We start from the raw sequence: 14,105 nt of genomic DNA on the forward strand, positions 1-14,105 counted from the left end.
CTGTACCACCTGCAAAACAGAAAGAAGGGAGGGAAGGGAGAGAGTGGAGACAAAGAAACATCCAGCTGATTGGTGTTAACTTGGAGCAGGCAAGGCTTGCGGGGCACTTAGCCAACAAGGGGAGCAAAGTGTCCCTCCCTCCCCGGCGGGAACTGGCAGCTCCTCCGGGTACGATTCTTTATAAGCTCTCCTGTGGCACCGGCCCTGTGCCTAGTGTACACAGTAGGCGATCAATGACATATTGTCGACCAGCCGAGTCACCGATGGGAGCGCCTGTAAAGGTGTAGATGACACCCAAACAGGAGGGGCAAGCATCCTGTCAGGGCTCAGCTTTGACCCCATATGGCAACACCCACACCCACCAGCCTCACTTCCACACCCATTCGTCTCCCCTCATTTCTAACCATTTCAGCTCAAGGTCTGGTCCTTCCCAACCCCCCAGAACTTCCTGGTTTATTTGAAGCAGAGGTTCTGCAGTTGGAGGAAGTGGGTAGAAATTCCAGGTCACTTATCTCCGCCATGGTGTCCCCAAGATGAACTTGTGGTTTGCTACTTCTTTTCCCTGAACTGCAACCTTTGAGCTGGCCTTTCTGCCCCCTGCACGCATCTCTGGGACTGATGCTTTGTGGCCGCCGGGTGAAGGGAAGACAGGAGGGGGTGAGGCATGGGGCCCAGGGACCCTCGACCCCAGGCAATGTTATTTCAGACTTGTAGACCTAAGTTCCCTTGATAAACATCATCTGAGAATCACACACCTGGCAAACAGGCTGTCCCGGGAACACGGCCCAGGAACAAATAAAACAAGCTTCTGTCTTTCATTTTGTTCTTGGTTCTTACTGTTCTAGGAAGAAAAAAAAAAAAAGACTGGACTTGAGTAGGCGAGACATTCACATGCTTTACTCAGAAAACAAGGAACCTCTGATTTTCTTGGAGAAACGTTGAGAGCTGTCTTTTCCTTTTAGTGCCCTTAAGCATAGACTGAAACAAGGAAGACATAATTTCAGTTCATTCCAATTGTCCCCTTGAGCACCTACTTCATCCTTCCTAGACTGATCGTTGGACAGAATTAAAACTGCTCCCAAAGTGTAGTTTGATTCAGCCTGCGGGCCCTCCATGAAGTGTCCCTGCCGCCTTCCGGCTCTGTCCTCCTCTCCTCCTGGATTCCCCTCAGGCACACCCTGCACATCCCTGCCCCCAAGCCCTCGTACCTGTCCCCTCGGCCTGGAACACGGTCCTCCCATTTCCCTGCCTCCTTCAGATCCCTTCAGAACCTCAACTGCCACCCCATCCCAGCCCTCCCACCCCAGCCCTGCTTCATTTCTCTCCACAGCACTTGTCACCTTCTAATAGGTCACGTTGTTATTTTGTTCACGGTCTACCCCGTTTCTGATGTAAACTCCACCAAGGCATGGATTTTCATCCATCTGTTCACCACTGGAAACTCAGTCCTAGATAATGATTGAATCTGAGTCTTTATAGAGGAGTTTTGCATTATGTATCCAAAATCTTATAAATACGCTAATGCTTACACGCAGCTATTCGACATCTAGGAATTTATCCCCAGGAAGTCATCACAGAAGTGTGCAAAGATAGAGTTAGAAATGTTATAAAAGCCAAACACTGGAAATAATAAGAGCTGACATTTAATTAGCACTTACCACGTGCCAGACCCTGTTTTAAACATTTTACGCACTGAACGCTTTAAACTCCCGACCACCCTATAACCCACCTATTATTGTCTGCATTTTACAAGTGAGGGAACAGGCAGAGGGACTGAAGAGCACGCAGTCGAGCCAGGATTTGATGGGGTGTGTCTGCCTCGAGTCCATATTCTTAACACCCTATGGGTTACATGAGCTGTGCTTCAGCCACCCTGAGGCATTCAATGCAACCATTTAAAATGATGCTGTAGACAATGGATTTTTTCTGGTGGGGGGACAAGGGACATGAACCCCTGAAATTATATGTAAATTGTGTGATCATACACATTGCTGGGAAGGAGGCAGCTTTATCAGATTCTCAGAGACATCCAAGAACCAGCGTTGTAGAATAATTCTTCTACATACGTAGTTCAGGTCAACGTATCCTGCACATGGGTTATCAACTGTTCAGCACAGTCTTTAAAAAATTTCTTTTTAGTTTCCTTCCTTCCACACAAGCTTTCCTCGTCTTGTCCCTAAACCACATTAACAACCTAGAAAGTCACCAGAGAAGATGCTTTAATGACTTGAAAAGATCTTTGTGAGATACAGTAAAAAGCTCAAATAACTATATGTTAATAGCTGTTATTCCTGGGTGATGGAATTATGAGTGTGTTAAAATTTCTTTTCTGGTCTTATTTGTATTCTGTACACGTTTTGCAAGAACATGAATTACTTTTTGTAACCAAAGGAATTTTTTTTTTTTAAGAAAATGGCACATTTGGGGAAGATAATTTGGAAGAAGCTATGAAAATTTTAAGTGTACCTGCCCGTTGATCCAGCAATTCCATTTCCAGGAATCTGCTGGACAGAAATTCTTGCCTGTGAGCCCGAATATAAGTCCAGCGACATTCATGAAAGCATTGTGAAAATTAGTACACAGCCCACCTCAGAGAAGGTAAGTAAATAAAATAAACAAAATAAAATATTCAATAAAATATAATACCACCATATTAGAAAAACTGTGCAGCTGTTAAAAAAAAGAAAACACGGTAGCTAGATCTCTGACTCTCCCACAAGATGTATTATTTGGTAAAAACAGATGGATAATAAGGTCCAACATACATAAAGGACAAGCGTAAGAGTGTAAAGGCCTTGAAAGGGGTCTGGAAGGAAGCCGCCTGTTTGTTGATGATGGTTACTTGCAGGGAGGCGCTGGGAGCTGGGCAGGGGAGGTAATGGTGAAGGGACTTCATGTTCTGTTCTGGATTGTCTGAATCTTGTACATATTATTTATGTAACCAAATACAACACACACAGTTAAACTATGAAAGAGTTCTAAGATTAAAAAAGCCTCCAAACTCCGAAGTGCTTTCCCCCCACCATGGGGCTGCTCAGGGGCTCCACGTCCAAGATGCCAGGAAGTCTCAGGAAGGACCACGACCCTGGTTACTGTCAGGATTGGAAACAGGCTCAGTCACCGGGCAGGGGCAGGTGGTTATGTAAACGGGAGCGCAGACCTACTGCACATTCTTATGCCCTAAGCATGAGCAGCGATCGTGAGGCTCTTGGAGCAGCTTGGAAATTAAGTGACAAAAGCCCAGTGGGAAACTACACACAGCGCGCCCAGGGTAAAGGCGGAGGGGCCACATTGTTGGCCAGGTGGGATTATATCATCTTGGCCAAACCTGTTTCTCCCTGGGGCTTTCTCATCACGGTTCCGAGGCCACAAACCTGCACGTCGTCTGGACCTGCACTTCTCTCCCTCCCCCACATTCTGTCGTCACCGTGTCCTCTGCTCCCTTCACTTTTTTCATCCCCTCGCTGGTCCAGGCAGCTCCGTCTGTCCCTGCATGATCGCAGCAGCCTCCCAAGAGGTCTCCCTGTTCCCAAAGGCCATCCCTCCCAGACCTGTCTGTTCCTGGTCTGTTCCTGCACAGCAGCCAGAATGGTCTCCGAGCTTTTAAAAAGATAACTGGGCTCAGTTGCTTCTCTGTTTCCTCGTCGCTTTTACAATACCTTTGCCCTGATCTCCAAGCGCCTGTAGGGTCTGGCCCTCACCAGCAGCTACAAACACTTGTCGCTTCCTTCCCTTCCACTGTGTTCCAGCCGCCCTGGCCTCTCCTGCCCGGGGCCTCTGTTCTCGCTGCCTCTGTGAGCCTGGCTACTCCTTATACCCCCAGCCCTCTCGCAGTTTCTCCATCACATTAGTCTGCGTACCTGCTTCCTGGGCCTATGCTTGTCTGAAATCGTCATGTCTACTTGATTCCCAATCTCCCCCCACTAGTCAGCACTATTCTAGGGCTTACTGTGGGTGTGGCACGGCTCTAAGCACTTTACAGACCACCCAGTCAGTTCTTTCAAGACCCTACAACACCAGTACAATCATGACACCCATTTTACAGATGAGCAAAGTGAGGCGCAGAGGTACCCCACTTGCCCCCAAGCTGGGCAACTCTAAAGTGGCCAACGTGGGCTCCGAACCCAGGTGGCTTCAGCCCAGGACCTGGAGTCCTGGAGTCCTGGACCAGGAGTCCTTCATTACTAAATGATCCTGCCTAAAACCACGAATGAGATGAAAACCGGCACCCTATTTACTTTTTGAAGATTGGAACTGGCTGGAGGAGCAGCCAATGAACTTCACTGGCCACACCGGTACCGGACATGCCACGCCCAAGCTTTTAACGCCTGTGGTGATTTGAGGACATGATTTGACCTGTCTTTTCCTGGATAGAACAGGCCATAGATGAGAGAGTTCACCAACTGCTTTTTGTGGACTTTCAAATTATTGACTCCATGAGCCCACTTCCCTTAGGTAATTCTCAGCAGGGTCTCACTGCATAAAGGGGGCCAGCCCTAACACCTGTGGAAATGCAACTCTGGCAGCGCCCCTGGCTGCAAAAAAAATAGGACTCAATGCCCATTTGGGTTCTATTTTCATTAAAACCCCATTAACCTGCTCTCTCAGGGCGATTAAAGTGTCCAGGACTGAGGCTCTGCAGTGCTGTAGGAGGCGGCTTTTTAAAAGTGAGCGTTCTGTTCTGTTCTGTTCTGATCGCAGGCGGAAAACTTTCTTTTCAAAAGGACCCCCGGGGGTTGACGTCTCAGGCTGGTTCCCAGCCCCAAAGTGGGTTTTCTTAACAGATAATATGGTAACATCCTCTGCAGCTGGTCTTGAGTTAGCTGAGGTTGAAGATTAGGTAATTTCTCTGCTACTTGGTGTTTTTTCCTTTGTTTTTTTTGGTTTGTTTTTGGCCTGATTTTTGTAACTCAAAACCAGTTTAAAGTCTTCCAATGAATGTTCATTCCTTCCACACCTTGTAAAAGTCTAAGCACTGCTCCAGGGCACACGGAGGTCAGGTGTGAAGCTTCACTTGGCAGAGCGGTAGAGATGCATTTCTGTCTCTACTTTTTTTTTTTTTAACATCTTTATTGGAGTATAATTGCTTTACAATGGTGTGTTAGTTTCTGCTTTATAACAAAGTGAATCAGTTGTACATATACATATATCCCCATATCTCCTCCCTCTTGTGTCTCCCTCCTACCCTCCCTATCCCACCCCTCTAGGTGGTCACAAAGCACCGAGCTGATCTCCCTGTGCTACGTGGCTGCTTCCCACTAGCTATCTATTTTACATTTGGTTGTATATATGTCCATGCCGCTCTCTCACTTTCTGTCTCTACTTTTGCACCTTGAAATCAGCCAAACCCACGTGAGCCAGGCCCTGTCCTTCTTCCGTGCCCGGGTGGGTGCGACCCGCTGGCCGCGGTGTGCCCCCATCACAGGACTCTGCATTTTAACACTGGGGCACATTATGGAGCTGGGCAGCTTGCAACTCAACATTCAGTACATGGAGCATCTACTGGGTACAGGCTTGGTCCTTTGTGCTCTGGGGGATGCAGTAGGTCTGGGGTGGGGCCTGAGAACCTGCATTTCTAACAAATTCACAAGTGATGCTTATGCTGTTGGTCTGGGGACCACACTTTGAGAATCACTGCTATAAGATCTTGCTTAAATGTCACTCCCCTGGAGGCCCTCCCTTCCAGCCCCTCCGCCAACCTTGGGATGGCGCTTCAGCCATAGGCTCTCAGGCAATTTGTATGGCTTCTTGCTTGTGATGGCCTGGCCCCTGCTTCCCTCCCCCACTTCACTATCTGTCACTGTCATCCTTGCCCTCCATGCTCCTGCCACCCAGGCCTGCTTTCCCTTCCTCAGAATAGGCCAAGCCACAGACCCCACTTCTTCCTGCCCCAGGACCTTGGCACTTGCTACCCTCACTGCCTGGAATGTTCTTCTCTGGGCTCTTCACCTGGCCGACTGCATATCCTAACTTAGAGAGGCCTCCTATGAACCCAGTTTAAAGAAGGTCCCCTGAGCTGTTCCCCTTCACACGCCCTTTAATTCATATCACAGATCTTGTGTTGATCAGATCTAACCCCCCTTGAGAATGTAAACTTCACAAGGGCAGGGAGGAGTGACCATTCCACTCCCCACTGTAGACCCGGTGCCCAGCACTTGCACAGGCTAGAGCATCACTGGAGAAGTGAAGGAATGGGATAAGTTTCTGCTCTCAGTGAAATCCACTTTGGAAGAGGCCGGAAAACCTGCCAGGCTTGCCCTGTGGGCTCTTCTTTCTGCAGACCTCCCTGCCATTAGGTCAACCATCAGCCTCTCGGCACTTTGTTTTGAGCGAGGGGGTGGGGTGGGGATGGAGGGAGGCAGCGGAGGTTTGGGAACAGCCAAAGTTGCAGCTTAGACACATAATCAAATCCAGAGGGCTGCACTGTGTTCTGCCAATTGAGATACCAGATTAAGCAGGCCAAGGGCCCCTGGGGCAAGATGCCATGCAAAATAACTTTTCAAAAATAGCAACTTGTATCTCAGGAATGAGCACGAATTGTCAATGACATGAGCAGTGTTTTGAAACAGAAAGAGGAGTCCTATTTATATTGCAGATAACGGTTACGTGATATAGGCATAACTTGGGCCAATTTTCCCAAAGGAGATGTTTAGGAGTGATGGCGTGGTGATGCCTGGAGAAGCTGTGTTGGAAGGACCAAAGCTGAAGAGAAAAACACCTAGTGGTGTGGTGGGAAGAGGATGTCCATGGTTCCTGGCCGGGCTCTGCTGCTTACTGGACAGTACAGTGGAGCAGCTAAGATCTCCCTTCAGGATAAGCTGGATCAGGGTTCCAACCCTGGGCTCAGCGCTTGTTGCTGTGTGACCTTGGGCAGTTGCTTAACCTCACTGAGCCTGTCTCTGTCTCTGGAAAATGAGGGGAAACAGTAATTTCTCTCTCAGGGTTGTAAAGAATAAACCACACAAAAAAAGAATAAATGAAATAAAAAGATAATGTGTATAAGGTGGGTATCGTAGTGCCTGGCACAGAGTAAACACTCAATAAATAATAGATGTCATTAGGTACAACACTTAAAAAATTTTAATTGTGATAAAAAAAAACCTAAAACTTACCATCTTAACCACTTTTAATGTACAGTTCAACAATGTTATATACAGTCACATTGTTGTGCAATAGATCTCTAGAACTTTCTCATCTTACAAAACTGAAACTCTTACATCTAGGTTTTTAACCCATTTTGAGTTAATTTTTGTATATGGTGTTAGGTAAGGGTCCAACTTCATTCTTCTATAGTAATACTTTTATATTGAAAATTCCTTTTACCTATTTGTGCCTATTTTCTCTTTTATTGAAAAAAGGTAGGGTCTTCCCTGGTGGTCCAGTGGCTAAGGCTCCGCACTCCCAATGAAGGGGGCCAGGGTTCGATCCCTGGTCAGGGAACTAGATCCCATGTGCCACAACTAAGACCCGGTGCAGCCAAATAAATAAATAAATATTTAAAGAAAAAAAAAGGTAGGTTAAGGACTTTTCTATTCATCAAAAGACACTACAAAGAAAATTAAAAGACAAGCCACAAACTGGGAGATTTTTTACAACACAGATAACTGAAAAAGGATTAGTATCCAGAATACTCCTATAGGTCAGTAAGAAAAAGACAAATGTCCTCAGAGAAAAATGAGCAAGACACAAAAAGGAATTTCACAGAAGAGGAAGCATGAATGGCCTATGAACATATAATAAAATATTCAGCCTCATTAGTGCTCAGGAAAATGCAAATCTGCATCACCATGAGGTATTATTTTATACCCATTAACTGGGCAAAAATTAAGAAATCTAATAATGAGGACTCATACCGAGCAGATGGGAGAGTAAATTGGTACATTTTGGCAGCATCTTGTGCAGTTGAGCACTCACAGACCCTACAAGCCAGCAATTTAACTTTTAGGTGAATCTTACCCGAGACCAACTCTTAAATAAATGATTCAGATGTGAGGATGAATGTGCACAGTGACAATGTTTGTAACAGAAAAAAGGACTGGAAACGAACCAAATGTCCAGTGATAAGAGGATGCTTATAGAAATCGTGGCATGTTCCCAGAATCGAGTAACATTCAGCAGTAAAAATGAACTGCAAAAACATGGTTGAAAGTTAAAACGTAAAATTGAGTGAAAGAAGCATGTGGGTGGCAGGGTATTATTCTGACAGAGTTCAAAACCAAATCAAAATAATGTTCATTAGATATATAAAACAAGGCATGATAAACATAAAACCCAGGACTGTGGTAACTCTGGGGGCGGGGGCAGCAGGAAACCATGCAAAAGGAACCCGAAGTATTGATTATTTTCTAGAACTGAAGTGAGTGGAAGTTCCTGGGTATTCTTGTTATTATAACACTTCATAATCTAAAGATATGTTACTGGCATTCTTTTACATGTATTAAATGTAACATGATAAAGAGTTATTTTACCAGCCTGGAAAACAGTTAATTCTTACGGGCCCTTTCAGCTCTAAGCTACTGGGTAGCAGCTACCAATTGAGGGAGATTTGATAAGAAACTCTCCACTCCTCTACCATCTGTTTATTTTGGGAAGAATTTGGAAGGGGCAGGCGTGGCACTGCCTTTGAGGCCTCCAAAACAAATTCTGGGCACAAAACCCAGAGTAGAGGCTGGAGGTTTGTGAGAAGAGGCACAAAGAACGATCCTGTGGACAGGAGGGAGCGAGCTGGGTGAACTGGGGCTGACCCGGCTCCCAGGCCATCCTCAAACTGGGAAAACCGTTTGGCTTGCACCTTCCGACACTGTGGCCCAAATCTGACAGGGAATGAGTGGGCCATCAGGCAGACACCTACCGTCCATTACACTTCTAGAAGGGAACAGGTGTGGAATCACTGAACAAAGGGGTCCCACAGAGAATATTACTAAGAAGTCACCCCTACACTATTTCTCTGTCTTTGGCTTCCCTGGGTTAAAGGCCATCTTGGGGGCCTGAAGACATAAGCTCTTTCCTGAGAGATTTATTTCACAGTGTGGGTCCCCAAGGGAACTTGCCACATGGTGTGGATGACATGGAAGGAGGTGGGTATGCTTGAGCCGTAATTAAGCAAGGCAATCCGTCCACCTCCGTGTAACTCAGCTAAGCAAACGCTATTCTCTCGACAGGTGCATCTACAATAAGCCAAGATATTTTTTCCTATGGTTTCTTTGTTTCACTTGCAGCAGCAGAAAAGCCTTTTTAAATCACAATAGTCTATGGATATAACAGTCTTTCGAAATGGAGTGAGGTTTTTCAAATTTTATTGATTTCTTTTAAAAATGCCTTAAAAAGTAGAGAGCTTGATTATCACTGCTGACTACACACAAACATGATGTATCATGTTATATGGTGAGCTCTCCCTAAAAATCTTTAAAACGATCTAGAAATTCAGCCAGTAGAATCCTCTGAAATGTTGATCAAGGGCTGAGCTGCCTCAAAACCTGAGAAAACACCTCCTGGACTGCTCAGTGACAGGAAGAGAAGTACTTTACTTAATTCTTATCTGGTCTCTTGGATGAAGAAATGCGTGAACATAAAATGCTAAATTAGAAAATGACAGTGTCTTTTGCAAAGTTTTTTAAATGTTTTCCTCTTGAACCTAAGAGATAGCCAAGCGCCAAGGCCTCTTGTTCCCATTAAGATAAAGCCACTCTCCCGGAACACCCTTTGTCATCTCTCCCTCCAGTGACCCCGCCAATGGTGGCTTTTAACACTGGTTTCTGTCTTTCTTCAAGCATCAAAATGCCTCCTCACCACACCTGAATCTATTCATTGCCCCTGAATCTATACTTTTTAGCTCCTCATCTGCTTTCCTGCATCCAAAGAAACTGTCTTCAGGGAAGAATTTTAGTTGCCAAAAGGGAGCCACGCAAATCATGTGAGAATCCAAGAAACTTCTCTCTCAAGGGTGATACAGGAGCAGAGAATGTCATAAAGATACAAACCTCTGGGCTTTTTTCTTTTTTTTTAATTGGCCATAGGTGGGAGACGTTTGCAAAGATTAGCTGGTTCTCTGTGCTCCCTTTATGGATTCTGAAACAGTAGCAGTTCCCAGGCACTATTTTCAGAGCTGCGCTGACATTTGTTAATAATGTTAGGGTAGAAAGCCCTGCTCATTTTAAACTCATTTAGATACAGAGAAAATTAGCTAGTATGTGCCAGAAGTGAAAGGGGAGAATATCAAGTTACCGCCCTCAGGGAGAGAAAGGAGAAGTTTTAAGTAAAATGAAAGAGGCCTTTTCCCATCAGATGCAAGTACTGGGGAAAAAGTGAAAATTTCAGGTGAAAAGCAAATACTCTGTCCCTTCTTAACTAGCTCACCAGCAGCTTGCTCCTGTGCAAGCCCTACTAGGCCCCTAGTTGGCCCCAGTTATGCAGCCCAATGCAACGACGCCTTTCCAATAAGCCTACCTTCTGAAACGAATATAGGGAAGAATCTAATACTGTTTTGCTTCCCCAAATTGCTCTAAAAAATTATTGCTCCCTAAATGCAACGTAGAACTTTGGATTGGATTCTGGAACAATAAAAGGACATTAGTGGAAAATCTGGTGAAATCTGACTAAAGCCTGTGGCTCAGTTAGTAATACTTGATAAACGTACCATGATTACGTAAGACATCAGGGAAAGCTGGGTGAAGGATATAGGGGAACTCTGTACTATCTTTACAACTATTCTATAAATCTGAAATTATTTCCAAATAAAAAAGTTTAACGAAATGATGCCCCTTGAGTGGACTTCACTCTGATCTCTGACAGATAGGAGGCCTCTGGCTTCTGGGCGTGGCCTCCTCGCTTTGACCAGGGGTCCCCAACCCCTGGGCAGACCGGTACTGGTCCTGTTAGGAAGCGGGCCGCACAGCAGGAGGTGAGCGGTGGGCAAGAGAGCGAAGCTTCATCTGTATTTACAGCTGCTACCCATCGCTCGCATTACCGCCTGCAACCCTACCTCCACCCCGTCTGTGGAAAAATGGTCTTCCGTGAAACCGGTCCCTGGTGCCAAAAAGGTTGAGGACCGCTGCTTTAGACCACAACGCAGGCAACAGGAGAGCACACCCAGGAAGGAGAATGCTTGTCTCGTGTCCTAGAGGAAGGCTGCTTGGAAAGCAAGCCGCGTCTGACTGTGTCTGATTGTACTGTGTCTCCTTTGATTAGCGAGGCAGAAAGGCAGAAGCCTGGAAAAATCAACAAAACGATCTCAAACAAAAGCACGCTGGGCCTGTCACATGTGTTAATCATTTGCTCTCGGAAGAGGGTAACTTTGTATTTTCTCAGACTTGCCCTTGATTCACTATACATTTTATTCACTATTCATTAATGACGGGAGATTTATTGTTCATTCAAAATGCCACTATCAAGAGTCAGCAAGAGAATTCCAAATTTTAGGCACTTTTCTTTAGGTTCAGGGCATTTAGTTGTCTTTTAAAAATTGTTTCTATGGTAAGACAGAAATAAAGAAACAGATCTACTAGAGAATGGACTTGAGGATATGGGGAGGGGGAAGGGTAAGCTGTGACGAGGCGAGAGAGTGGCATGGACATATATACACTACCAAGCGTAAGACAGATAGCTAGTGGGAAGCAGCCGCATAGCACAGGGAGGGCAGCTCAGTGCTTTGTGACCACCTAGAGGGGTGGGATAGGGAGGGTGGGAGGGAGGGAGACGCAAGAGGGACGGGATTTGGGAACATATGTATATGTATAACTGATTCACTTTGTTATAAAGCAGAAACTAACACACCATTGTAAAGCAATTATACTCCAATAAAGATGTAAAAATAAATAAATGTTTCTATGTGTAATCAATATTAAGATTTTCATTTTACCTATATTAGATAAGGACTGTTGAAATTAAGGTTCTTGGAGTAATTCTTATAGTTTAAGCATCTATCCTATATTTTGTGCCACAAGTTACTTCAAGTATAGATTTTTCTCTTGAACACAAAGATACCTACTTTCAGAAATGTACGTACAGCCTCTGCAATTATTTTCTTTTGCCAAGATCAGTGTAAAATATTATATTTTCACTTAAACACCATTGTCCCAGATGGTGTAAAGATGAAAAGCTCTCCTGGAATTTCTTGAAGGCTGGTGGAACAGAAAGACTCAGAACAGGACTTGACTTCTGTATGAACCTGAGTGAGCTGCTCAATAATTCTGCATTCCAATTTCACTACCTCAGACACAGTAGTCCAGAAACTTCTCAGGTCCAGTGGTGCTCAGAGATTAACAAGCTCTATAAAATGTTCAGAAATCTCTTAGGCAGAAGGTGAAATTTTTGCTTAAAATAGGAACAAATTACTTCTGCTGTGGAAGCAGTAAGAAAATTCAATGCCAAATCACTGGGGTAAGGATGGACTTTTTAACAAATGGTGCTGGTATGGCAGAGGGGCCTTTTTCTGACAAGGGAGGGTTTTAAGCAGAGAAGTAATAAGATCTGATTTATTTTTGAACAAGACCACTGTGGCCGCTCTGGCGAGAAGAGTCTAAAGGCGGGGAAGGGTGAATGAATGCAGGGAAGGAGTTGGGAGGTGACCTCAACCATCCCGGCAGGAGTGGAGGTGGGCAAGAGGCAGGCAGGTTCTGCCAATGACTTGAAGGTTGACCCAAAAGATATGAGAAAGACAGCCAAGGAGGACTCCTACGTTTCTGTCCTGAGCAGTAGGGAAGGATGTAGTTGTCAAAAACAGAGATGAGAAAGATGATAGGAGGAGACTGTGAGAGTAAGATTAGGGCCTCAGTTTCAGCCCTGTGGGGTCAGATGTTGAAGTGGAATGTCAAGCAGGTGGCTGGCTGCAAGTCTGGAGTTGAAGGGAGGTCTGGCTGGAGATGGAATTTGGGAGTCATCAACGTATAGATGGTGGTATTTAAAACTTGACACTGGAGGGAGTCAGAATGGCTAGAAGAGATCCAAGGACTGACCATGGAGCCATCCAAAACGCAGAGGTCAGGAGAGCGGGAGGAAATGACTTGGGAAGGCAAAGCCTTGGCCCTTCCTCTCGGCAGCCCAACTTGTACCACAGGGAAAAAGCCTGAAGACAGTGAGGTCTTTTGTATGTAATTAAGACCAGAGTTACCTGGGAACAGAGCCTTTAAGGGGAAAGAGCACACATTCCCCCTTGTTTTTAAGACTGATATGGTAGCTGAGCCAATTTGTTGACTTATTTTGAAAAATTCACTTCTTTGAAGGGACCAAGAGACTGATTTGGGGGAAGGTTGCTGGGGAAAGGGTTAGTAACAGACAGCCTTGAAGGCAAATCTGTAATTGGAGATGGGCTTCGGAAGCTCCCTGTAATATAATTTGTTCAAAATTTAAAATGAAATAAATTCTACACGTGCATACCCACATATTCTTGGTATGTGCCTCTGAGCCAAATTTTTTTTAATAAGAAAAAAAACCGGCAGCAGCCTTAGGATTGACTTTAAAAACAAAGCTGTCTGTGAATCCAAAAATTAAAAAATATGTTTTTCTCACTGACTATGAATTATCTCTGGGCCCCTGACTATATGTTAATGCTGTGACAGCAATGGAAGTCCCTCTTTTCAAGGACACAGCTCATCCCTATGGAGAATGTCCCCCATATTTATGAGTATTGTGCAAACAAAAGAGCAGTTGCTAAAACATGGATTTATTGGGGCATTATTGTCAAATACTATCAAAGACAAAATTTTCTGTTAGCTTTGCCTGATCATCTGTAGTACTCGAGTTACAGAAATAGTACATGTACAGAACGTATTCATGTGCAAAGTGGATCATTTATTTAGCACCAAAATCAAATTATAAAAACATCAGTTCCATCTTAAAACAGGCATTTAAAAAATATTTCTGACATTCTAAGTTTGCATCAAGACGTCTGTACAATCTGGAGACCCAAATCCCACTGTAATTTCCAGTGACAAAGGCAATTTTCACTAGTTGTGGGAAGTTGGAAGGGGACCCATGGTGTGGTGATAACTGCCCTTCAAAAAGTCCAGTGGGTCCCAGGGATGCTGTTTCCTACTCTGCCTGAGGTTTCCTCCTTGATCTCCAGGGAAAGAGTTTTGTGGTTGCTTAAACAGAGTCTCAGTAACTGG

The sequence above is a fragment of the Aethalodelphis obliquidens genome, unplaced genomic scaffold (assembly GCF_003676395.1).
Source record: "Aethalodelphis obliquidens isolate GAN/ISIS:26980383/991018 unplaced genomic scaffold, ASM367639v1 scaffold20, whole genome shotgun sequence".
Taxonomy (NCBI): Eukaryota; Metazoa; Chordata; class Mammalia; order Artiodactyla; family Delphinidae; genus Aethalodelphis; species Aethalodelphis obliquidens.